The sequence below is a fragment of the Falco punctatus genome (assembly GCF_963210335.1).
Source record: "Falco punctatus genome assembly, chromosome: 12".
Classification (NCBI taxonomy): Eukaryota; Metazoa; Chordata; class Aves; order Falconiformes; family Falconidae; genus Falco; species Falco punctatus.
In genome coordinates, this window is record NC_137592.1 from 26,851,521 (window position 1) to 26,879,419 (window position 27,899).

The following is a 27,899-nucleotide window of genomic DNA, read 5'->3' on the forward strand; positions in this document are numbered from 1 at the left end:
GTTGTTCAGTGCAGGAGCCTGAAAGCTCATATTGTGAGAAGCACTTTTCACCATGTGTAAAGTCTGACACATATTTCAAAGGAAAGCTTTTAATTACAGTTGGCAGGTCTGCCCCCACGGCTGAAAAGTGACTTAATTTTTGACCCCAGCAGCAGAGGAGTGTGTAAATCAGGCTGCCATTGCCGTACTAACTAAAACGAGGTGCGGCTTTATTGCCTGCACAGGACTCCTGCGTGGGCTGACTGTGACCCACCGAAATGACTGTTGGGCTGCAGACTATAATGGCTTGAAACACCTTGTGCCTCGGTTTCTTCATTTGCAGAACAGAAGGAGCAGCACATCCATTCTTATAAAGTGCTGTTGGACTTAGGGGTGAAACCCCTTTCCCCAGCTGTTATTTATTACGGTGTATTCTGATGGGGGCCACAGACATGTCCCAACTGTGAAGTTAGGTCCAGATTTGCATTTAGATTGAGTTCAAAAGTGTTTCAACTCTAGGCTTTAGTTCAGTCTAGTCATGTTGCAACCAGGATTAAAACTGAGTCTGGGTTGCCCAAAAGATGGGAAGTTTAGAGAAGAATTCAAAGGATGCCATTGCTGTGGGACAAGGAACAACCGCTTTGCAGCATAGCAACCCTCCAGCTGAGGTTAGGTCTGTACCACACCTAGCCCTAATTGCTGTGTTGCTCAGAAAAACATGTTTTCACTCACTTTGGCACCTCTCTGACTTCATATTTAGTCTCCAGCAAACTCAGTAAAAACCAGAGAGCTCATGAATAACATCGTGCTAATGAGAACTCAGGTTCTTTCTTTCAGACATAAAGATAAACCAAACTTTCAGATTATTTTACTAAAATAAATGAATACTGAAATGAAATTGAGCTATTGGAAATTCATCTTCTTTCTCGTCCCCCACCCCCCCACCCTTTCTGCCTCTGTCTTGTCTAGAACACCACCTTTTTCTCCAATGAAATTAGAAGAATGCATGCTGAAGAACTGAACTAGTGAAGTTAGGGGGGAAAAAATAAGACATAACTTCTGAGAAAACTGCAGGTGCCAGCACCTTTGGAAGTGAGCACTTTTTTTAAGGTGTCCAGCTTGCCAAGCCAGAAAGTTCGGAGGTTTCAGACAAGCCATCCACAGACTGACTGACAGCTTGCTACAACTAGGCTATGGTGTGCAAGGGTCTAGGAGTCCAGCCTGCCCTGGAGCCTGCACCAAGGAGGCCCTTGTTCATACCCAAGGAGCCTCATACCTTGAGTCTGTGACCATTGCTCAGTGTTTTGTACAAAACCAGAGGTGAGGAGTGACTGACTCTGCCTGCCTTGGCAGCTTGGAGTCCTGCCTTGGAGTCCCCAGGGGCTGATGCCTGCAGAGCTGTGACAGGTACACATGGCCATGGGGGTTGATTTCCAAGCGAAGAATATTAGAATGCTGGATTATGAAGGGCTGAGGGTAGTTTCAGTTTCTCCAGGTTTTGTTCCTTCACTTTTCCAAACCTGTCTGTCAGTCTCTCTCCAGAGATGAGGACCTCAAGGAGTGTTGTCCATCTGTGCTCTGCCTTGACTTGTAATTCATACGCAGTGGGAGCAACTAGGCACTAGACCCCTTCTCTCACCCTCCCATAGACCATTTATTTTAGACAAAAGGAGGGGTGTGAGATGGTAAATACATGGGATGACAGACCTGGCGAAAAATAAGAACAGGCTGACAGAGAAAGGGAAGAATAATTCCTCCTAGTGGCCATCACAGTGGGCTGATACAGTTTCATTATCATCTCAGGAAGGAAGTAGCAATGCACAGAGCAAGCCAAACTGTTCAGCTGCAGCACCTGGACACCGCAGTCATTTTCACCAGTGATTAGATGAGAAAGTGAGCTTTCAAGCTACAGCCAAGTAGCTTTCAAACGACTGTTCCTCCAAGACAAAAAGATTGGCTTTGCAAGAAGCCTGCTGGATGATTTTGCACTCTGACAGTGGTGTCTGTGTCCTTCTGTGTGCTGCGCTATGTATATACACGTCCTTCTCAGACACAGGTTTCCATAGATAACCCCCTGTCAACGTTCCACTTAAAATGATGACTTTGCACAAGCACCTTAGCTCACGACTGTGCAGAGCAGGGTAGGGTGGCTGGCTCACACACACTTGCTGCAGCCAGGCAGTCAGAACAAGATGCATTACAGCCTGCATTCACTCTGAGGCTGGTTTCTTTCTTCTCTTTCAGCTTTTCCCAGAATGACCGTGCCAGTAAGCACCCTCTACTCCTGATGGATTTTCAAAGGTGCTTGTAAGGGGCTGGGTAGACTGTGATTTGGCTGTTAATGGTAAAGAAGTGCCTAAACATACGGATAGCTTAAAAAATCACAGAATCATAGAATCATTTGAGTTAGAAAAGACCTTTAAGATCATTGAGTCCAGTTGTAAACCTAACACTGCCAAGTCCACCACTAAACCAAGTCCCTAAGTGCCACATCTACGTGTCTGTTAAATACCTCCAGGAATGGTGACTCCACCGCTTCCCTGGGCAGCCTGTTCCAGCACTTGACCACCCTTTTGGCAAAGAAATTTTTCCTAATAATTTTGCTGGGATGTCTCCAAAGAAGAGTCTGCAGCTCGTGCAGATCTTTGGGCACATAACATTAAATTTTTTTCATGCATATGCAAAAGAAGTTTATTTCAGAGCTAGGATGCCAGCAGACGATGCTGAAGGTGGTGCAGCATCACTTCCTCTGTAGGAGTGCTGGGTTTGTGTGCCAGATGTGGATCCCAGCTTCCTTGCCTAGGGCAGTGGGGTCCTGACCTGTCAACAGGCATCACTGGGAATACTTTGGGGCAGAAACTTTGCTTTTCTTCCTCGGTGTGTGTTGCTTCTTAATGACTAGGCCCAGTTAAATGCCTTCTCAGCAGAAAGTGGAGGGCTTGCATGAACACTATATGCAGCAGCTGGAGGACACCATAATAAATATTTGTGGTAGATGCTACACGATACATGACAAGAGTGTGAACTTAATTTTGTTAATAAAAATCTGTGAGTCCACGTGAGAAAGTAAAACACTTTTCAGTTAGTAGAGTCCAGCGCTGCAATGTCCAGTTTTAACACCATAACCACGCTTTCACCGAGTTAATTCCATGCTTTCCAAATGTTATAATATCCAAGTAAATTATCTAAACCAAACCAGTTATACCTTGCTGAAGCTTTTTTGTAACAGCTGACACCCCAAAAAATCCCTGTTGAAAGGTTCATTCCAGTAAAAAAGTTCCAGCAAACCAAGAAATAAAGGTCAGTGTGGACAGCAGCCTTATAAATCACTCTGCCAACTATTGCTGTTGTGATGAGCATCCTAGATAAGGTGTGGGTACTAAAAATAAACCAGAGTTCCTTGAATGGCTGTAAAGCACGCAAATGATTTAAGAGAGAAGCTACATTTAATAACTTGTTTATTATAACAAATCCAGTATGACTTCGTGCTAAAAAGTTGGTTTGGTGTAATTCTTCTCTAGCTGAATACTCTGCAGTTTATATGGGAAGCTGAGTTTTTTGGATTTGAGCTTCCTTCATTCCACAAGCAATTGTAGCTATGCACTGACACCACTAGGACAATAACAATGATTTAACATGATAGTAATAGCAATATGGTCAAAGCTTCGTCAGAATTTCCATTTTAAACTGTTTATTTAGAAATAATATTTCAACCAGTTAAAACTGCATCAAGCACAAACTTGGCATTTGTGGTCAGCGTGGATGCCTGGATATAATTACTTTCTTTTATGCAAAAAAAAAAAAAAGATACTTGATTTTTTTCATTATTTTCAAAAGCATTTTTTTCTTTGTCATCGTTGTTGCTGCCATTGTCCAGATGAAATAATTTAATCTTAAACAACATGTTTTTGCAACCACACTGTCCATAAAGAAAACAAATTGCTCTTGGCATTAAAAACAGATGAGCAATTTAGGCCTGTATGAAGCTGATCCTGTGGCCTGGAGATCAATGGGAGCTTTGTTATCCGTGGCACTTGATGCGAGAGCAGCCCCTTGCAGTGGGAGATGCGGGAGCTGAGCTCCCAGTATGCATCCTGATCTCCACATCCCTCCCAGGGGCTGTGGCTGGGAGCATCATTCACAAAACCGCCAGCTGGAAGGAGGAGGAGGTCCCCAGCCTGGGTGATGATTTTGCCTGCATATAAGTACCACACCCCTAAACTCAACGCCAGCAGATTCAGGCGTGGAAAGCATTCCTGCTGCTCTTCCTAGCCCTGTCAAAGAAAAGATCATCCCAAACACAGGATGCAAGCTTGGAGGTGGCTTGTCTATGGGGTCCAACTCACAGCGCTATTCATAAGGGGATAAACTAATTCTGAATTGGAATTTCCTGAATTTTTGGAAAACTTCAGAACTGGCCCGACCTTTCATGCACCTATCTATGATACTGTGCCAGACATGAAGAAGAACAAAGCCTTACATCAAAATGAAGCCAAGACTGAGAACACATATCCATATTCAAAAGATAAAAAGCCCAGCATGGTCATATGATTACCCTAACTCAAGCACTGTAAATGCCAGTCAAGGCTGCACTTACAACAAATCCAAACGCATTAAGGGAAAAAAGGAAGGGCAAAACCACCCAGGCAACATTAATCCTCTCCTGAAATCAAGTCAGACTGCTATTTCAGAGTTTATGACCTTAAATGAGAATGAATTGATTTTTAAAAGCCTCATTATTGTTTAAATTCCCCCCCCCCCCCCCCCCCCCTTATTCTCTTTCTGTGTGCCTGGACTTCAGGGAAGAATTAAGGATCTTCAGGTGCCTTGAAAGTATTTACTACCTCTGAAGCATAACTTTAATTTTGATTCACCAGAGTTTAAAAAGTCAGTTTAGAGATGATTGCGACAATTGTGTAAGAAGATGTACAAACTTCAAGCTCAGATGATCCATATTAAAGTTTTGATGCTTCTAAATACAACTGAGATGTTTTCTTTTCATAAGGCTGTTTAATATATAATGAAACACCATAGAAACAAGTGGGAAGCTTGCCTCATGGATTTTAATGGGAATTTGTTTCCCAAGAAGAATTTGCTGGTTCAGTATTTTCCTAGTTGTGCAAAAACAATTTGCATGGAAAATAGATTTGACTTGCTTAGGCTTTTGATGTTGCAGAAAGAGTGGAAAACATATTTTGCGACAGCCCTTCTTACAGGGCTTCAGAAAGTCAGCAGTCCTTTGCTATGGTGACTGCAGTGTTCACGGAGTTGAGAGCATTTGCAAAAGCAAGCAAGCCTCTCAGATACCATCACGAGACATACGGCAAGAGTCATTCAGGAGGATCTAACCCTGCCCCTTCCTCACACAGCTGGTTAGCCTAGGTCTGAAGGACCATGGCTGGGAGGAGCTGGGCATGGGTAGGGAGAACCCAAACATGTTTCTGTCCACCTCAGCCCCTGCTTGATCATACACATCAGGTGGGTCCTAGGGCATCGGAGGGACCATTTTCCTCTCTCATTTCAGACCAGCTGGTTGCATACCTGTTTCAACAGTGGTCTAAGACTTAGGATTGGGGATGAAATACTGACAGAAGCTACTGAAAACTTTTCAGGCTTCCAAGGCCAAATTTTCATAGGAAAAAAAAAATTGTTCATCAGCATGACATTGCATAATATTGTGTAATGTTCTTTGGAAATAATCTTGCTCTTAGCCCCAAATGATGTGGTTACTGATGTGTTTGGTGATAATTGCATCTTTCTGTGGACAGCTCTGGCAACAGCCACACTGCCACCTCTTCTGATCAGCACGTCAGGCCCCATCCTGCTGATTTCTGTGGGCTTATTGCTTCCATCATGTTTCTTTTCCCTCCTTCCTACCATATAGAAACATGACCATAGCTGTGTCCTGCTCCTACAATACATCTACATCTTTTCTGCTCCCAAGTGGCAGCAGTTTCATCTTCAATTCATACTTCTCCTTTACCTGACTAAGGACCTCAGGCAAACATCGAAGCCCAGCAGAAGCAGCCTGGCTTGAACACTAGATGACTTGGTCTCCTCGTCACCATGCTGGCACCATCCCTTGCCACTTGCTTGAGTTGAGTGGGAGCCCCTGCCTTGCTCTTGCCCATTGCAGCCTTAATCCAGGCACATGCCCTGTGAGCACTCAGGACATCATCATGGTTCCATCCATCAACTTTGATGGCAAACACACCAAGCTGCATGATGCTCCTGCCTGCAGAGCTCCGCTTCCATCTGCCAGCATGGCTGACAGCTCCACTCCCAGTTTTCAGGGGGTTGTGCTTTAAAGCCACTCTTCCTTTCATTCTAACATCTTTCATTTAAGACTTACGAAATGATGCTGGTGTGGTAGATGGTGGACAGAAGCAGAAAAGATGGGTAGAACTTCATAGCCTTTGGACTCCTTTCAGATTTGCAACTTGATGAAAAACCCAGGGGAGCTTTTCTGATATTGTTTTCATACTCTGGGTAGCTGGAAAAGTGAAACTCTTCTGAATGAGTAAGATGAGGAAACTACTTAGCTCTGATGATGCTGGGAAAACTCTGGGGTTATTTTTGTCCACACATATAATTTCTGGCCAGAAACAAAAAAAAAAAATGCCTCAGGCGTTCTGAGTATGTGAGTTTCTTATCTTCTATTAGAAAACACAAGCACTGGCAGGAGAAAGCAGACTTTCTTCATTAGGTGCCAGAATATTTAACATAGGTTCCTCAATATTGGAAAAAGTCAGAAGAAAAACAAGAAAAAGTCATTATCTGTTTTTTTCCCCTTTTAATAACCTTTTCAGTAGCACAATGCATTCAAAGCTAGGTACATTCCCCTCAGTGCAATATGGTCTCAAGACATGATTTAGATGGAAAATTTAAGTAAGATTAATGCAATTTATTATCCGCCAGGATATCCCTACAAACCACACTGCTTGGCTGAATTTTTGATTCTCAATCTAATATTTCAGATGAGATTTCCAGACGGGTGTCTTATTCCTCTATTAGTTTAGTGAGGGTGATATAGAGTTTGTAAAACAGGAGAGGTTAAGCTAGTTTTAACACTTGATTAATCATCTAAATTACTTTGTTACTATTTGAATCCATTGACTTTTGTTTACCAAGCAACTCCCTGAAACCCAAAGCCAACAAAAACGGCAGGCAGCTTTCCAAGTTGTTAATTTATTCAATGAGTTCTTCAAAGGAGTTCTAAAAGGGGAAAAAAAAAGAGCAAATTTATAGTTGCATTGAAAGTGTAGAGCAATTCTTGTTCATTGCTTGCTAAAAATGTCTAGGTTTTTATGACTCAGAAAAAAACCCCCAATATTCAAATATGCTGGCCAGCTCCTGGAGACATATTTTTAAAGCAAATCAAACAAGTAGTTAATAGAGCCTGACTGCACGTTCATGCAAATACTGATTGAAATAAAATCAACTCGTGTGACAAGCCACACTTTTCTCTGCTTTTTATGTGCAACTGTGACTTCATCTGAAGTCAAATTCTGTTCTTCCCCTAAAGGAAAATGTGAGCACTTTCAGTGGGAGCAGGATCAGGCCCGTAGGAAGTCAAGTCAAGAGCACAAGGACAAAGCTTTTTCAAAAGCAAGTATGAATGGGTGATTAAAAAGCCCCCTTCAGTTACACAATGTACATGTGTACAGTTTGCAATTGTCCACTGGGGAAAGAGGGAAAAAAATCCCAAGCCCTAAATCATGAAAAAAAGACTAGCTTTCTATTCTGCATATTACAAAGTCCGAGTTTGGTAAATTGATTACAATTTCTTTACAGAGACCTATCAGGAATAAACCACTAAGTCTTAGACATAAATTTGAATTCCAGAGTCTCCAGCTAACCCAGCTCATAAATGAATTCCTAAATGCTGACTGTGCCAGAAGACCCAGCACTGCAAAACCACTTGGCAGAAGCCATTAGTTTCAATGAGATGAACTGCTCTATTTAGCTCTCATTCAAAACTTTACAGAAATGCCAGATTTCCATAAACACAGGTTTCCTTGAATTTCCAGGGCTTTGATTAACTGGTAGATGAGGGTGTCTTACAAATATAGATTTGTATGCAGAGTTCAGCTCAGAAAGCATGAGAGACTGGAAACGGACTATAGGCTTTTCTTTCTTTCTTACTTTTTCTCTTCCTGACTTAACAGAAAGCAGGAAAACTCCTTTAGAATATTTTGGAGCTGAGGCTTTAATAATTAATAAGTATTCTGTGGTTTAACACTGTTGTAGATCATTTTCCTGTCATTTATATCATTGTGTGTTAAGCTTTTTATGACAGATTAACATCCTTCAGCTCTTATAGTATGGCTTTAAAGTCTTGAAACAATGAACGACTAAAAGAAAAAAACAGACCCCTACTTTTTTTCTTTTTTAAAAGTAATCAGTTTGTGGAATCTATGAAAGGCAAAGGCTACCTGTTTTGTCAAGGGACAACAATTAATTTTGCTACTTCTACTTACCTCCACTTTTTATCAGCCACCCATCAGTCAATCATGTTGACACCAACAATGCTTTTTGATATATTTGAATTTATGGTCATGCTGGTTAGGCAAGGAAGAGTCATTTTAGGGTTTTGTTTTTGGTTGGGGTTTTTTTTTTGTGCATTCTAGATTTTGAGCCAGCTTATGGACCCATGCCTTCTATGGCCTGGGTGTAGCAGCACTATGGATTAGAATATCAAGTCTCCCTCTCCCCTCCCCGATCTCATTTTTTCCCTCCACCAGCAAACATTCCTAAAAAACACATATCCTCTATACTACTATGGTGTTCATCATAAGTCTATGAATAAATGGCATTGCTAGCAAGAGTGCAAGAACTACACAGATAATAACATGCAACTATGGTTTATTAACCTTAAACCCTCTTAAATCAGTCATAGAACCATAGCAGCCAAGAAAACTATTGTGGTCTAACACCATGAGCTCTAGCTTGCTTTTAACACTAGGAATATTTCCCCTCTTCTCCAGCTTTTCTACAATATCTCTGCTCCCAACCAGAGTTTTTATAATAAAAATTATAGTTTATGTGCATGTTTTTTGGTCAGGCTCTGAGAGTCTGATTCAGCATTTTTTTCCCCCCCACTTTTTTTTTTTAAGAAAATGTTGGCTGTGTGGGTGCTGAGCCACGGAGCCTGTGTGTGGCCCCGCGGCTTGGCGCCCACACAGTGGAGTCCTGCTACAGCTGGCAAAAACTGCTGGGATTTCATAGCTGTAAAGCACTACGTTAGGCCTTTGGCATTACCCCACCCTTCCTGAGCGCTGCCTTTGAATAAGCCCGTATCCTTTGGCCATCTATGGATTACAGGCTTTCCAGCATATTCTGTTTGGCCAATGAATGAAAAAAGTTACTGAGGCCTGTACGTGCAGAAATAAATGTGGTCCGGCTTTTCATTGAGAATTCCCCTCGTTTACCATTGGCTTTTCCTATGGGACTTGCTACTGAGAAGCCAAGTCTGGGTATAAGTGATTGACGGGCATTGTTGTGTTGACAGAGATGAATTCAGCCAGTGAGGAGAATACTGCCACCGGAAAACGTAACCAAAGCGAGCACAGTGAAATCAATGCAAATCTGAAGGCAAAACTAAGAAGCACTACGTTAACCAAACTATGCAGATGTTAAGATGCTGAAGACATAAAAGGGACTGAGTCCAGCCCTCAAACTTAGGTAACTATGAGTGATACTGCTGAATAAGAGAGCCGTAATATGAGAATTTTAGGAGCTCCAGAAATAAGCTGAGAAGTTTGATCTCAAATAGGATGGAAATGCAGTGTTTATAGAGCACTTAGAGTCATGACACGTATTGGGATACAAAATCCATATCTCAAATATTCAGACCTTAGGCTGCAATAAACATCATATTGAGTATACACTTCAATATGGCTATTTAAACTGTAGTGTCTTATTTACCAAAGACTAACTGGTGACATAGGAAAAAAATCCTAAACCCCAAACCCCAAAGATAATTTACTACCGTTGTACTATTTCTCCTTACAGAAAAATGTAACAAGAAGAAACCACTGAAACAGTTTAGGTCTGAAGAACCATGTTTCTTGAGTATCTGTAAATCTATGAACATCCTGCTGCTCTGACTGGGTTTTGGGAGCCCTGAAGCCCCAGCTTTGGTGAAAGGCCACACACAGATCACAGCCTGCGTAGGAGAAACCTCAGTTTCTCACTTGGCATGGCACAGAGGCTGTCTGTCCATTTGGGTGTCAGTGTCTGAAACTCTGCAGCAAACTTTGTTTTTCATAAGAGAAAAGGACCATCTTTTCTTTTTCTAAAATGCTGCAATTTGAGTTAAGATGGACAACAAATATTGCAATACACCCATATCAATTAGTTGTCAACAGCTCACCTCTCACAGTGTCTGTTACAGGTTGCAGGTTCTCCCGCTCGTCTCAGCTATGTTGGGTGCCAGTTGTTGTAGTCTGAGCCCAACTCAGCCAGCCTCGCACGAGGCAGCACAAACAACTAGGCTGCAAACAAGGCTTTTACCATCAGTCAGATTCTACTGTCTGTGCTGCTTCACCTTCCTTCAGAGACCAGGCCACACTGTTACTCCTCCTCCATCCAACCACCTCTCCCATAATCCTCAGGGCTATTTAACTACTTAGTGGGAACGAGCTACACCTGCACATCATCCATGTCAATCAACCCACTGCCTTCGAGGCAAGGCCACAGCTGCATGTTATCAATGCTCATCAACCCACTGCCTTCACTCCTCTACACTAAAACACCGCCAAAACAAGTGTTCTGCTTTTATAGCCAATGGCCTGGTGTGCAGAATACTCAAGTGAGGGGACCTCCAACTAGTGTTTTGCTCATCTGAGTAAGACACAAACCTGTGCCTCCTATAGACCCTGAGGGCAACTTCAACAAAGATGCTGAGCTTTCTTGTAACAGTGAGAGTGTGGGAGTTGAAGAGTTCGGTTGGCCTAGGGGCCGAAGAGCTAGGGCATATGAGAAGTCTAATCCCCATTCTGAGAGCTGGCTACATGTTTTCCATTGACTGTTTCACTTACACGGCGCAGCTACAGGCACGCTTGTGAGCATTATCAATCCTCTATTAGCTGGCCAAATCACTCTCTGTGTTGTGAAAGCAACGAGTCTTGAGAGGGTCTTTGGAGGAGTTCAAGAAAAAGAGTAACTTGTGTTCTCCACTGAGCAGAAATGTGTGGGATACCATCATCACCCTATATAGCACATCAACTAGACCATCCACAGGTAGCCCAGATACAGCAGAATTTTCTTGACAGGGATTTTGTGTCTCCCCAAGGTCAGGATGATTATGGGAGGCTTGTGCTGAGTGGAGGGAGTGAAGAATAAGAGAAAGGTAGAATTGGCCATGCATAATACCAAATGGCCCTTCATTTGCTTTGTGTCTTAAATCTTGTACTGTCAGTGACCTGCCAGCTGCAGCCTCTCCCAAAACTAGGGGCACCAAAGACTCTGCTGTGTGCAGTGCTCAGCGCTATGCGGTGTCAGAAAAGATGGCAGAGAAAATGATCCAACCAAGCAACCAGGCACTGCAATAATCATGTTGTCTGATTTACCTACCAAGACTTATCAGCCAGCTCTGAATCCAGAAGACGGTTTATGTACAGTTTCTTACATTTGCAGAGAGGTGCTGGTGACAATAGGTTGTTCTTACTGTGCAAGTGCACCAGACCTGGTTGTGTCGCACACGTTATGGGCAGGTATGGAAGCACAGAGGCACACACACGTATGCACAGAGACACAAACCTATCCATGGGGTATTTCTTTGAGACAGAGCCATGGGATCCAGCTCACTTTAAGAGAGAAGCAGGGATGTTTTCACATGTAAAGCACACTAAACAAAAAAATCCTTCAATAAAATTCACAAATTGGTGCATTTAGAAATGCTTAATGAAAAAAATTCCTAATAACAAAAAAAAAAAAGAAGAAAACCATTATTATCTGTTTTCCTTGCCCGTTTTGAGTACATGAGGAATTCCGCCAAGAATTTTTATTTCAGATAATGGATTCCAACCCCCATTATCAGTGTGGAGAAATTAATACCCTCTGTTCATACTTTTGCCAAGACCAAATATGGAAAATGCTCAAACCACACCTGTTTCGGTTCTACAGCACATACACTTCTGCTTGCCAGCTCTCTAGCTGATAAAATTAGTTAGGGGATTTCTGATCCTTTTTTATTTTTTCTATTTTGTTTTCCTTTCAAGGCAGTTACAGGACAGCAGTAGCAAGGGTATGTGGTTAGCTCATAGGGATGTGAGAGGGAAAGCAGAAACACTGCAGATCTCCAGCAGCAGTTACACAGAGGAAGATTTGGCTCTAATATTGAATGCTAGCTAGTGCAAAGGTGCCACAGCTATGCCACGGGCATCAGCAAGGGGATGTGAGGTTACACTGCTGGACCAAGGGGTTTGCTCAATTCTTCTTTGACGCATTGACTGATGGGACTCTGCACAGCACCTGAGACTGTCCATGTTGTGAAGCAGGACAGAGAAGGAGAGTTGTTTTGAAAGAAAGGGTCTGAATCAGTTTAATATTCAGTGGAAGAACCTTCAAGGTTGATGAAAAATGGTGGTATGTCATTTGGATGCTTGAGGGAAGCTGATGCTTTTGAATATGTAACAGCAGCCCTCATTTCAGTGCCTTCCTTTCTCCTCAGGAATGCAAACTTGAACTTAAAAGTTGCCCTGTTTTTACACCTTTGTATCAGTGGAGAACCGTGCCGTTAGCACCTTGGACTGCTGCTCAATACTCAGCCAACAAGCCAGCCACTGGCCTTTCATGCTCCTAGTGATCAAGTAAAATCTCCCTAGTCGTTGGATTTGAACAAACTCTGCCACGTTACAGAACAACCAGAGCTTGATGTGTCCTCTCCATAAACATTTATATAAAATATGTGCTCAGTCTAAAATTTAAGATACAAAGCAAGATTTTTTACAGCTGTTTTTTCAGTTATCTGTGGTTATTTTCACCTTCTTCCCACAGATTTCCTGATTTTAGCTTAAAATAACAAAATCTGGATATAGATACACTGAAATGTACATTAACTAATGAATTAAATTTCTTCTATATTACACCAACATCACAGATTACAAAGCCAGTATTTCTGCCACAGAAATAAAGAATAAAAAGTTTCAGAAAAATAAATAACTAGCTTGGGAAAAATATGTTTTCATTTTTGAAATTGATGTCTTTGGTTTGCTGCTCTATACTCAGCTTTTTTTATACTTTAGTTTATACTGATATTATTCGCACCAGTTTTCACAATGGTGATGTGGTTTACCTTCTCCTGTGGAAGCGAACTGTTACAATCTTAACATCAAAACACAAGGTGCCTCTTGCTCCCACCCCCATTTCATTTTGTTTGCATTGTAATTAATAATAAAAATAATGAAAGAAAAATAATGAAAGAAATATAATGAAAGCAGCTCATGAGTCACAGGTTGTGCAAGACTGTTCAAGAGAGATCTACTTCAAGGTGTAAGTCTGCTTACTGTGAATATTGGAGGAAAACTAGGGACCATCAGTACCATGGTATTATAATGGCAAGAGAGACATATTTTTGCAGAATGGTTTTCAAATACTATTGGCATATGAAATTGGGAAGTTCATATTTAAGGAAGAACAGCTCTAAGAGTCAAACCCCAAATAATTTGTGTCCTTTAATGTTTATTCCTCAAACTAACAGGTCTTTTCCTTTTTTTTTTTTTTGAGAAACTGATTCCCAGTGTCTCTTCAGTGCCTCCCCAAAATAGTTATTTTGGAAATATCCAAAGGAGAGTTTAAGCCATGGCAGGATAATAAGTTTGGGTCTGGGTGAGTGACATTGTTTGCAGATATTTAATAGAGTATATACACATCTGTCAAGCTCTTTTTCCTGAAACACAAAGACTTCTGCAGATAGCCATTTCTCCCGACTAACCAAAAGAGGAGTTTAGAGCACCTAGCCTCCCTGTCCATGCCCATATGATGATGACCACTGCTTTTCGGGCCCTGATGCTCAGCTGGCTCTTTTAAGACCATTCAGAACATCACATGCTGATGTTCTGAATGAACTCATCTGAAAGTCTGAATGTCATGTAGTAATGGTCGAAAGCCTTAAAACGTCTGTCACATTTATGCAGTCACTTTTATCAAGCAAGTTTATAATCTCACTAGAGGATGAAATCAGATCTGTCCGAGGAGACTGATTGTTCGTAAAACAATGTTGACTAGCATTATGTCTTTTCCAGTCCTTTACTTCTTCTTTGATTACATCTTGTGTCAGCTTTATTCCTGGTTCTGCAATTGGAAACCCACAATAACAGTGCTATAATGTTTCACAAATCTGCTCATGATCAGCTCTCCTGTTGATTCAAACTGTGAGCATTCAGCTTTTCTATCTTACTTCCACCACCCACCACCCCCCCAGCCTCCCAAATAGGCAGAAAACATTTAAGTTATCCAAGCAATTTAGGAGTCCTGTTAAAAAACGCATATAGAACCAAAGCAGGATCCATGTGCTGGCATACAGTACTGAGTTACGGCAGTGTAACAATTTACCACCCATCCCTTGACAAGCTGCCTGTGCTTGATGTCTGTGCACTGCAGCCGTGATGGGGCTGTTCTGAGGTTAGAGTTACACCACATGAGCAGGATGAGCTCTCAGCTCAAGCATTCAAAAGTGCTTCGGCTGAGGAGTGGCAACTTCTTATAGTGTTGCCATGACATTGGGTTGAATTCCCAACAAGAAGCCACTTATAAAAATGGGGTACAGGATCCAAAGTCCCTTAGGTCCATTAAAATTGTATCTGCTGTCTCAACGATTCACACACGCACACATGCATATACCCTTGTTTCCACTGACAATCAGTCAGGCTGTATAGCATAAAGCGCTGTTAGCCTCCTGTACTCAACAGGTATGTCTATAGCCCAGCAAAGCATGCACTACACTGACTGCACAACCAGATGGTTTCCAGAGCTCTTCTGCATGTTTATCAGAACTGTGAAAATCACAGTAATATTTTTTCTTGTGTTTTCCTTCTTTCCCAGCTATTTATGCAAACAATATTTTGAAAAACACAGAGAAATCTATTGTTTCCTGGCAAAAGTGTTTTAATTCTTATTTCTTTTTATTTGCTATTTGTTGAGGAATGCTTTTGCACTTAACACCTCCGTGAACTTTTTTTTGTGACAGAATATCTCATCTGGAAGGTCCATTCAGAGGTGGCTGGCTGGCGTGCCAAATGCAGGCTCCAAACCCTATCTAACCCAGGTGCTAAATTACCTTTCCTGATAGGTTGAGCTAAATCTGGAGAGGTGTTTGGATTAGGCTTGAACGGTACACTCAGATCCCAGCCATTCCCTCTTCCGGACACCCAATAGCCCTGCAAATATTCCAAACTGATAATGTCAGTCTTGAAAGGGAATTGGTCTGAGAAAGCACTTTTCACTGCATTTTTCCTGAGCAGAGATCAAATGCGGATGTTCTAGGGAAAAAATAAAGAGCAGAGATCCATGTGGAAAATCAGGGTTATGGATGTGGTCACCCCACAGCTGCCAGCGGTGTGCTCGCCTGCTAGGATAGAATAACATATCAGTGTTCACTTGAGTGCAGTCTGTGCTCTGACACTTCATATACAACTTGTTATGACTTCCAAGGGGCACCTCATGGCCCAAGATGAAGCACACAGGGGTCCAGCAGTACCCCAGCAGACCATACTGCTTGGAGATGATGGGCTGGCAGTGGTTGTGGCCAGGGGGAGACATGGAAGAGAAGAATTAGCCTGCTCTAGTGATCGTAGGAAGGATGGAGAATGCTTTAGCTTTTCTCTAATTGATTAGAGGACTAAAGGTGGCTGACTTTGGAGAGGATCCTGTTTGGCCCTCTTTGTCTAAAAAGCATTGCCCTATTAAAGAGGAATTGTGTTGCACTTGACAAGAAACTCCACAATGAAAAATGAAAATTGCAGGGATCTCAAATTTTAGTCATCTCTTGTCTGTGGGTGCATTGACCTGTCTGCACATAAACGATGACACAGTGTATTGTGAACATCATGATGTGCTCAAGAAAACTGCATCACAGGGATACAGAAACAGACACTGTGGGTGAGAACCAAGGTCCCTTCAGTTCCTTCATAATGGCCTGTTACAGATGTCTAAGGGAGAATATCAGCACCTGTAACACTGTCTCTTCCATGGAGCTTCTCTGCACTACCAGTGATCCCAGATCAGGCCCTCCCTGAAGCTGCTATAGTATCCTCCTGTGAGCCAGAGCTACTAAATGCTGTTGGGCTCCCTCTGCTCTCACTCACTCACTAGTAAGGTGTGCTGTGACACTGGTTGTGAACTCAGTGAGGATACTGCCAGCTTCACAAGCTCTGGCAGTGTACTGGTGAGGGGGACCCACCTTCCTGCCCCTGGTACTAGCCCTGCTCTCTGCCTCAGCCCATGCAATCAGCGCTGCTGCCCTTCCCTTCCCTCTGCTTCCCATTGCTGAGCACAGCATGGCACATCAACCGCAGGCCAAATCTTGCGCCAGTTACCTCGCCCTTGGGCAGTGAGTCATGAAGACATCACCAGAACCCAGCATGTCTCAATGGGAAGAGATGTGATCGTTGCCCTGGAAACAACAGCCCATCACCAGCTACCTGGGTATTTGCTCTATTCCTCTTTGCAGAAAGGAGGCTGTTCTGTTTTTATTCTTTGTGTTTTGTGATCTGTTTCTGTTTCGCTAGTGTTTCATGCTCTGATATAGATGTATTTCTCCAGAAAAGCTCCTGTGCATCAGGATTTCTGTTTTCATTTATGACCTTAAGGGAAAACATCTGTTGCTGTTGCTCTCTTACCATTCGTCTTCAGCTTTCCTTGTAACTGTTGTTTTACTTGTGGTATCATTGTTCTTTTCATATCCTCACTGTCTTTCTGCACTGTATCTCCCTGTCTCTGTGATAGGCCACATGTTGGTGTCAGTGTTTTCCAGGACAAAGTCTCACTATTTTTAGGAGGTGTTTAAGCTAATGTCTTGTCTGTTACTGCTCTTTGGGATTTTAATGTTCTATTCTCTTGTTACAGAGTAATTTTTCCCATCTGAAATAGTCCCAGAGAGATAATCTGCCTCTAAATTTGAATCTTCTCATTTTTCTCTACAATGGACAATTGCTGGACTTTCTCTGGCTTGGATTTTAGTTTTTCTTAGCTGTATTTTTGGTGCCTTGGTGCTGTTTGTTGATGGATGTTCTAGAAAAATTTGGGAATACAAACCAGAGGCCCAGATTCATCTGATCTATGCGGCTTCTCTAAGTGCCTTGCCACTCTTTTACAAAGCCAGCAGAGAGAGAAAGAGGACAACTGAGATCTTAAATGAGTGAAATTGTCCTCACTTCTCTTTTGACTAAACCACTACCAAATTACATAGTAAGACCATAGCGCAACTGTGCTCCTAACTGAGCCAATTCAGGAAAAGGGTTAGAGTTTAGATGGGTAGCAGTCAAACCACAGAGGGAAGACATAACCCTTAACAACGGTGCCACTGAGGGGCTGATGAGCACAATATCCCAACAGAGTATCTCTTCCATGTTTTATTCCAGTAAAGGAAAAGAAGGGAAATGACAGAGAGCATAAGATCACCTGTGTCACGAGCTTGAGTCAGTCCTGTGTTAACTTCAAAAGGCTTTTTTCTTGAAGGTAAATTCAGTTCAATTCCTTGTTACCTTAACTGCTGCCACTGAAACCTGGACAAGAATATTTCAGTACACTGAAATAAATATTGCCTGGGTTTTCAGTGACAGATTTGTTTTCAACATATCTTATGAAGGGCTTAATATAATTAAGCTACAATTGCCAGACACACCTCTCAGTGCACAACAAAATCTGATTCCCTTGGAATAAGACTGAAGGTCATCTGAAGAATAAGATAGGCAAGCATGGTAGTTCTCTATTTCAGATAATAAAATATAGGAATTTGGTTTCAGGAAACTTAATGCAATCTTTTTAGGTGCACAGGCCTTAGCTGGGTATACACAAAAAGACTTGTTTGAAATAGGTAATATTGATACTACAGATCTTTGCAAGATCAAGAGTAAAAGAACCATGATCTTCCAAGACAGATCATCTGCTGGCCTCCGCATGTCCCACATTCCCTTCAGCTACCTAATGTTCTCTAAAATTAAAAAGGACACTTGTTCTCTTCTGATTACAATGTGCTTATATAAGGCTCACTTTACAAACTGTGTTATACCTGTCCTACAAAGGGAATTGTCAAGTGTCACACTGCAGTGGCCTTTCGCCTCTGGATGAGCTGTAGGATAAGATTTGAATTTTGGCTTTGAAAATGAGCAAATGTTTCACGTGGGGTTTGAATTCCATCATGCTCAGCTCTCAGGGTCTCTTCTCCTGTGAGATCAAATGCCTTGCAAGGCTGGTCTTCATGTTATTTCCATCACTAGATGTTGCCTGCGCTCTGCAGGCTCCTTCTAGTTTTGAATTCTACCCAGGATTCAAAGGAAAGAAGTTGATTCAGATCTAGAAATGCTCATGTCAATCCCTTTCTTCCTAAGGTAACGGGGAGAAAAGAATGACAGATGCTTTTGCTGAGACCCAAGCCAGTCTCTGATTCTAGTATATAAAATGTTTCCTAGTAGTTCTAGGAATCTCCTACAGGCTTTATCCAGGGTGTTTTCAAAATTGAAGAGTAAGTTGTGAATGAAAATACTTTTCTGGATTTCCTACATTCTTAGGGAATGGAAAAAAACCCTGTGTAAGTCTTTGACAGCCAATGTGTTTCCCTCTTGTAGTTTTGCAAAATTCCACCTGAGTGGTGCAATAAAAAAATATAAATCCCAACTTTATCAAAACAAACCTACGAAACTCTTAAAGGATTTAAAAATCTTTAAAGGATAGAGACACCTGTATCCACTCAAAGAACCCAAGTTGAGTTAAACACATAGATTCTATGCTGTTGAAACTCAAGCCAAGTAGTGAATGATGAAAAAAACCCTCATTTAATTTCTTGGCTTCTGCAGTCTTATCAGAGTGTTCTGCCCAGCAGAACTGAGCCCTGTGAAAAATGTATATCCCCAAGTTCAAATGTGCAGTGTAAAACAATATCTAAAAGAAGTTAATTCCATTGCTTGTTTCTTAAATAGTTTTCAGTGCGAGAGATGGTTTTATAATCATGTGTCTATGATCAGAGACTTTTGGATAGACACCAAATCAAAACATCAGCAGAGAGAATGGGGTGATGTGGAAAACTGATTTATTCATTCATAGTCAATAAAGTAAGCATGCAGTAGCTGGATTGTAAATAGCACTGTGGAGAAGATTTATAAGTCTTAACATGGGGGGACAGGTTTATCCCAGTTAAAAGCACATTTTAACTGGAAGAACTTTTCACCATGTTTATAAAATGAGGCCTTGAGTGCAAGATGAAACCTTAGGCCTGTGTGAATCTGAAATGGGCAAAATATGTCACCTGCAACCATGTTTTTCATCTCTAAAGTAGAAAGATAAAATTGATCTGAAAATATAAAAAAATAAAGATAAAAATTCTAAGCAAAATAAAACTAGGCTTCAGCAGGAGTATGTACTGTGCTTAAAACTTCCCTTTGCTCCAGATTGCTGTGTTTATAAATCAAAATTATATGTCCAGTGGGGAAAAGGGAAGTAAAACTGTTTCCAAATGAAAAAAGGACAAGTGATTCATTTCTGTTAAAATCGTAATTGAAAATACAGAATGTCTAAATGCTCTTGGTTTACTCCTGTTTTTATTTGTAACATTTGCTTTGTTGCAGATAATAAGATCAAGAGACTGAAAAAGAATCCATTTACTACTATAAATCTTTCAACTATTTGAAAAATAATATACATTGCAGGCTTTCTGCACCCTATAAAGTAGAGCTTCATCTTTACCAGAGATAAATACACTTCCTTCAATTTCCTGATAGAACAAGCCATTCCAGTATTTCATTTATTAAACAAAAAATATCTTTATTGAATGTAGTGTATAAACAACTCTGAAGAAACCCTAGTGAAATCTAATGAGGTATTTCCCTTTGCAGCATGACAAGGTTCAAATATGTGCATATGTGCAGTAAGGAAAATAAAATTGACTCTGACAATCAGATACCCCAGTGAGCTTCTATCTTTGCAACAAATGTGCTCTAAATTCCAATGTGCTTTGACAATCACCATTTATTTCAATGCATCCTCCCAAGACACTAATTCTTATGGGCCAATTCCCTGTCTCATGGAAGTCAGAGGGAGTTTTGCCATAGGTTGGCAAAGATTTGATCCTAACTATGTTTAAAAGCAATCAGATGGATGCAAAATGAAAGGAAATGAATGCATTTACCCCTTGAAGTTCCAAGGAGGTGGAAAAAGTATGTAAGTCCGGTATTTTTAATTTGAAGCTCTCAAAACACTTACAGCGCATCAATTGCCCTTCACAACTTAGCAAGATGCCTCTTCAAGGCATTCACAGGCCATTTAGGGGTGCAGACAATTGTCTCTTTTTCCAGTGTAATGAGTCAGATTGGGCTCCCTAGGCATGACACACCCTTCGGATAGCAAAATATGTTCCCAGGAGCTCATCTGTGCTACAGACTCTCAGAGGGTTTTGGCTGGACTTAGAATGGAGATACTGGGATTCACAGATGTGCTGCAGACATAGTTCATTGCACCAAGAGGTGGATGAGACTCCTTTATGGATAAAACGTAAAAGCAAGAGGAGGACAGAACTGGTGCGGGCATCCCTGGACACAGGGAGGACAATCCTAAAAGAAGTGTTCCAGGGTGCATGTGAAATGAGTCCTTTTGAAATTCAGTCACTTATGCGGCAGAAGTTATTGATAATGCTAACAAAGAGATAAAGTAACTAAAAGATACTAACAATTATATAGTCATAGGTTAATTTAAAAGTTGAAAATAAATATAGACTCAGATGTTAAACTAATTTAAGTGTTTAAAGTACTTACTACAGGTCTTCTGAGATGATTTGAAGGCTATGTACATCAGCAGACTTAGGTCATGGGGTGAAGATAATGACTAAGCAACCAGATAAATGCCACATAACTAGCGACTCTGTAACTGTGTGAGGAAATATCCATGAGGGAAAAAAATATCTCCAACATACCCTCAACTCCCAGTCACTTCACCTTGCAAGGATCAGATCCTCACTTTGTCCATATGACTTCCATGACTGGTCACAGCTCAGCACTGAAGGACAAATTTTGGACATTCCCAGTTAGTTCAGAGAATAAACAAAACACATAGTGATTGTAAGGAAACTGACCTTCTTCTAGGCAATTCCACAAATCAAACAACAAAGAAAAGCAAAAATGCTGTACCTTGATCACATAATCCTGGAGCTGATTTCAAACAAGAGAGACCTAGATACCTGTGAAGGCATGAAAAATAGAGAAAAAACGGTTCTTGCCTTTTAATAGAGAAACAGGGTTTGAGCAGCACTTGAAATGCAGTGGTTTGCTCTTGATGCTTATTTCATGGTTATCAAATATGAAGTGATGGTCAATGTGTCTCCTATCACTGAGGTGTTAAGACAACATGTAAAAGGCAAAGTGTGACAATAAGGAGGAAAGTCTCCCTTTCTGAGGAATCGTGCTAGTACTGCCAAGCAGCATCTTCATTTGAGGCCTTTTCTATTTTTTCTTTCTATTCCAGTTGTTCCTCAAAAGGTTTGGTGGCAAGCTGTGGCTCCAAGAAAGGTTTGTACTGCTCCTTTAGCTGTTGGCTTGATTGTGTGGCTCTAATGAAGCTCTAATGTGCTTTATAGATAAATTCTCAAAAGCTGTATAGCTGGGTAAGGGCTTCTTTTGCTGTAATTTCTGTGACAGTGCTTTCTCCACCAGCAGAATACTGTACATTGCACTGCTGGTCCCCTACACTTATCTCTGACTAGCTGTGTAATTACTACATGCCTAGCAACACTTCCCATTTCCTAGAACTGCTCTAATTAAGAGTAATTTTCTTTTAATAAAACCAGATATATAACTAGTAAAACTTTCATCAGGTTGCTACCACCTACCAGGGGAACATGAGCTCATTGAATGGGAGCTCAGGACTACACTGGTTCCTTGTCAGTGCATGTAAGTTGCTAAAAATCTTTGTGGATGAGGTCTAGTTACTCAGACTGACTTTTACTGTGCAAAGAGACATTAACGACTGGGCTGTGGGTCAGGAGGTACTTGGCAGGTTTGACATCAGAGATGCTTTTTCAGAGAGATAAACAAAAATACTTCATTTTTTTCACATACTCAAAGCACAGAAGAGGAACTGGGTGATAAAAAGCTTGTGTGTCTTCACCATGGACATACATGAAGACTGTGTCAGTGTTGGAAACTGAATGCAAAATTTCCAGCTGCTAGCTACCTCTTTAATTATTTGATCATGTTCTGCCACAATAGGAAGATTGCTGAGAGTTCAGCCATCCCTCAAATAATTGCTGGGAATCCTGAAAGATGATTCAAAGTGTACATAAATACATTATGAAAGTGCAGATTTTAAAAAGACATGTCATAAACATTGCACCCTAAGCTGTATTTCCTTGTCCTTGTGTTCAAGTGACTTAGTTGTAAAGGTACTAACACTACATGGATGCCACGGATGGGCATCCAAAAGTTCTGGAATATTGTGTTTAATATGTTCAAGTTGTCCTCTGTGGACAGTAATTCCTGTCCTCATTATATTGTGGTTTGTTTTTATTTATGTTAGCAACCCTCCCTGCTCTGCTTCTGCAACTCCCCTCCCCCCCCCAAAAAAAGCCCCAAACAAACCTTATTATTTCTCATCTTCTAGCTTAGTAGACAAACCACTCAAAAAGTGACAGCTTGTGCCACTCCTCATCAGCTTCACAGGTGAACCAGTTAATGTGGACTCCTACCTTAGCCAGCCTTTAGGTTATGTTACTTTGCATTTCCTTCTTGATACTGACACCATTATTTTTGCTTTGCTTTTACATCATTAGTTATGGTTCTCAAAGGTGAATCAGTTCCAAATGTACTTGGTGTGGCTATGTTTAACATTTGTCAGTGGTTTCAATAGATCTGAAGTAGATTTAAGTATCATAAAACCAGAATGGATCAGTAGACCATCTAGTCTGACTTTCTATGCAGCCCAGACTATAGAATTTCACTTACTAGGTCAGTGATACCTAGTTTTTAAGTTCACTAAATCTTTTTTTTTTTTTTTTGGTAAACCAAACAAAACCCTGCAGAGGTAGGCTTTGAGTCAACTACCCTACCCCACCGAGTTGTCTCTCACTTTGTCTTTTAGTTTTATAGTTGTCTTTGCAATGAAACAGCAATTAATAAACAATGTATAAAGGCAGAAGAATATCAGTCGAAAAAGGGTCACTAGCAGTAGGACTGTGATATATGATACTCCTGAAAAAAAGTCAAAGCGATTTGGGGAAAAAAATGGTATGATGAATTACAGGAAATAGTAAATTACAGAAAAGTGTATTCTTTGCTACTTTTTCATAAATCCCTTGAAACTATTGTCATGAGATGATGATTAGAAATTTCAGTAACACAGTGGTAGAAACAGTTTGACTCAAGAGACTGTATTTTTGATTTTGTCTGCAAAATTTCCGTCACTAAGTGTGAAAAGTGCAAAAAAATGTATATACATGAATTAACATTAATCCATGCAAACAATGAGTAATTTTACACATTGTCCTTTATCTTCAGATAAATTATTTGTAAATCACAAGCTGGATCCATGGAGCTGCACTCATTTAGAGATCAAATCTGGCCTCCTATTTTCATTTTAAACCACAATTATGGATAGTTGAATAAAATTGTGTACATAATTTACTCTCTTATCATTTCCCTTTAATCTGAAAATATTTCCTTGAGCAGTTTTATTACATAAGTGCTATCAGGATCTTGGTCATCTAAGTACGGTTACCAACCAAGATTTCTACAGTGCTGTCAATCTAATCTCTCCTAATTTACTATGCTTTTACCTATTGTTGTGCCCATTTGTAAATTAACAGAAATTTATAGTTCAGCATTTTCTTACTTGATCTACTGTGCAGAAATGAACTTAAATAGGTAGTCCTTAACATGCATTGCTACTGATGTCTTACATGCAAGACTGCAGTGTTTTATCTATTTACATGGCACGAGACCCATTTGCTTCCTTCACAGAGGAGCTCCTATCAGAAAAGTGCCCTCTGGGTGTGAGCATATTCTTCATTTTCCCTCTGTTCATTTTCGTCCATCAAGACTTTATACAATGCCCACTGAGACTGACAGAGAGACAGCTATTGACTAAATGGGCTTTCTGTCATGCTCCGGGAAAATGAGGAAGGCATATTGATTTTTTGGTTTGCTGTTAAGGCACATTTTGAAATTCTGTGGTTTTGGCTGACACTATAGACTTGGCAGGGGCTTAAACCTGCAAAATTAAAATCTAAAATTTGCCACTTCCCCAACTCGCTGATGTTCATTGCTCATACCAGGAGTGCTGTGGTTCTCTGACACAGCAGCCATCAGCCACCCGAGGGATATTTTCAGCTGCTGCCATGGCTCCACTGGACCCAGCCTGCTGCGTGTCTGCCTTGCAGCCTCCAACCCTACTTACATTGCATTCAAGATGATGGAAGCAAGTGTGTGGTCTGTCACAGACAAAAAGTATTTTTGACACATTTGCCTTTTGCAAGGGAGATCTCTGGTATTTCTCACAGAAAGTTTCCAACTAGCTCCTAGCTTCTCCCAAAACATTTCCCTTCACTGGCTTTGAGGTTTAATGGCTGAGTACACAACGATGTTCCCATCAGCTTTTCCAAATATAAGTGCCAGTGCTGGGATCCTGGAAGAGGTTAATGGGAATTATGCCCTGCAGTCCCCCTCCAGCAAGACATGACCACGTAACTTTCATTCCTACAGCAATCTCACCTCAATTCCATGTGTCCCAGTTGTAGGCAACAAAACCTCAAACCCAGCTTATATTTAATTTATACGAGTGTTCTGACTGCAGCCCCTGCCATAGCTCAGGACTCTCGTATCACCTGGCATTTTAACTAGGTCCTAATTTCAAAGCCAGGCAATCAAAGAAATTAGAAGTATGTTTTTCACAAATGCTTCCGCTGGTTCCCTTAAAAATGAAGCTACTCGCATGCATATCTAAATAAGGATTAAGGTGGGTGGCTATAGGCACCCAAATTTGGAGATGTGGGCCTAAATGACTTGGATAAGGAGAAGTGTTTGTTAGGTGAGATGTTAAATAAAACCCTTGAGTTTCAATAAATAAATACAGCTATTTAGGAAGTGGTGACAATGTGCAATCTGCAAAAACGGGAAGCCTAGGAGGTGCTGTGGTAATAATGCAGTTACTTGAAGCACATTTAAGATACAAATATCTCTGTGGTTTTTTATTTGCTTCCACTCTTTGAGTCATTCTGAGAAACTTCACAAAGCTGTGCACATTCCAGTTATGGCTGAAGCATGATGCACTCCTCACTGCATACAAAAAGCTTTACTTCAGAGAGCTACAGTGTGGGCTGAGAAGTTGTCTTTTCCAGGCACTGGAAAATGCGGATTTGAAGCACAATGTAATGGAGAACTCTGTTTCATGTGCATAAAAGAAGAAGAAGAGGAAGAAGAAGAAAGGCAAATATTCTTGGCACAAAGAGACAATTAAAAAAATAGGGAAGTAGCTACTCTCAAGACTGAGGCATTTCTGTCATAACATGTGCTGCTGAAGTCACCAAAATGTTGTGGTGGTGATGTGGCTTTGTCCTAGCTGTGGAAAGGCTGTTTTGATAGTAGTGTTTTGACTATTTATTACAAAATCATGAACACAGCCAAATCCCTCAGAGGATTTACCTGAACTAAAATTAGTTGATGAAACAACAGTTCAAAATAATTTTACATCCCCTTATTTTAAAATTAAGGGATGGATCCAATTAAATTAGTTTCCAGAATCTACTTAGAGTATGATAGCACTAGAGTAGAGTTCATTTTGCCCTAGAACATTCAAAGACAAGGAAACCCAGATCCAAATATTTTCAAATAAAGCAAAACACCAAAACAACCATGGTTTAGTTTATATTGCTTAAAGAAAAATAATTTCCTTTTTTTTTTTTTTCTCTAGGTGCACTGTGAAGCAGTTATATAGCGATCAGAATTGCTCGATTATAGATCCAGATCTGCAGGTGTTATCTGCACAAAATCAGCTGCCAAATGCTTTCTAATGCCTCAGTTTACTCATGCACAGAAAAAAGAAAATACCTACAAATTTACCCAAGACTCTTGAATGAAATATTCAGTACAAGTAGAGACACTCATGATCATTATTAAAAGACTGTGTTTGCTTTGTGGTTTAGTGAGGTCCACAGGACTCTTCAATTTAGTCAGAGTTTGCATTAGAGGTCTGTCCATGCCTGCTCCTGTCCTGTCGGTTATTCAGGCTTTTTCTAGCTTTCCCAAGAGAAGTTGCTAAACATTTCCAAACAAGTCTGACTCTTCCCTCACTTTTCTTCAAGCCATCAATCTTCCAGCAAGCTCCATGCTGATAGATCCCTGAGGTCGTGCATAACCCCAGAAAGAGTCCAAGGCTGCTATGTAGATAGAGGAATCTGCCTAGGGAAGGCAGGGTGGTATTATCACAGGATGAGGGCCTCACAGGTCATTTAAAAGACCAACTTGGAGGTTGTCCTTTAGTCTAAAAGGAAATGCACTCTCTTGTATATGCAGATTAATATCGAAGTTTGCAGAGGGAGCTCTGTTCTCCAAAATATTATTGGTAGCAGTGCTAAGTACCACACAATATTTCAGTGAAAACCCATGAAAGCTCTTCAGATAACAAACCCCAAGCCTAATTTTAAATGCTTGCTGGGCCAGGCCCAAAAACTGAAATAAAGACCTGACCCCCATCACACACACATGTGACCCATTCCTCTAACTGCTCATAGAGGAAAAGGTTGGAGGTACTGAGCACGTCAACACCTACCTAGGCTTGGAGGGCAGGGTGCTTTCCCATAATCGGAGGGAAGTGTTGGAATGTATTGTTGCTATGTTTTTTAAGACCTTTTGAAACTGTGGCCCTAAGGAAATGAGGAAATACGGAGGATGAGGTTACATTGTTATTATTATTTCACATTTTTTGAACACAGGATTATATAGCTGGATTCATATTATATTAGCTTTCTAAATCTTTAAAAACACAGGGCCTACAGTGCAGGTTCAATGCTTTATTCATTAATGTATTTCTATTTAAAAAATCCTGCCTATCTAGCAAGCATTCCTTTTTCGCTCTCTGTCTCTTGCATACTCCTCTTAATATTCTTGTCTGAAAACATGTGTGTGCAAACTTTCCATTTCATAAATAAAAGATTTGCTTTTTGTGTAATAAATCAGTGTTTCCTGCTTTGCTTAATTTTAGACTTGATGCTGACAGCCACTCTGACCAAGTTCCCCAACACCCTCACAAAATGAGCAGCCATTGCCATAAAAACAGGTGCGATCAGTCCCTTCAGACATGCAAGAAGCTACCCTGTTTTCCAGAGAAGTATTTTCCGCACATGAATGTGTTTCCAGGTGCTTCAGGTAAAAGAGGTAAGAGAGACAATGTTCATGTTTACCCTGAGACAGGGAGCCTGATCCTGTACCCAGGACCTGTGTGTGATTGTCAAGTCTGTTGACTTCAGTGGAATTGTTCCTGATTTTTGCCAGTCTCAGGAAGATCAGAGAAAGGATCATTAGGTTTACTGCTCCCTAAATCCCAACGCAAGAAAGATTATGATATTGCTACCACAAAACCCAATGTTTGCTATGATGGCACTGCATCATCGCAGACTTTCTGGTAGTTTTTTTCCATGCAGATGTTAAATGTTCCTATATTGATTTCTGAAATAATATCTTTGGGTATATATATATATATTTTAAAAGGGTTTTTTTTTG

The 27,899-nt window shown here is 40.8% G+C and overlaps 1 long non-coding RNA gene across 2 annotated transcripts in view; it reads left to right on the forward strand.

The window, feature by feature from the left end:
- The window catches only part of LOC308072185, a 79,380-nt gene extending 56,641 nt beyond the window's left edge, over positions 1–22,739 (forward strand). For both annotated transcript variants that reach the window (XR_013931567.1, XR_013931568.1), the window contains exon 2: positions 1–22,739. This exon is cut by the window's left edge and continues 40,563 nt beyond it. This is a non-coding gene — a long non-coding RNA (uncharacterized lncRNA).
- Positions 22,740–27,899: the final 5,160 nt, after the last annotated feature.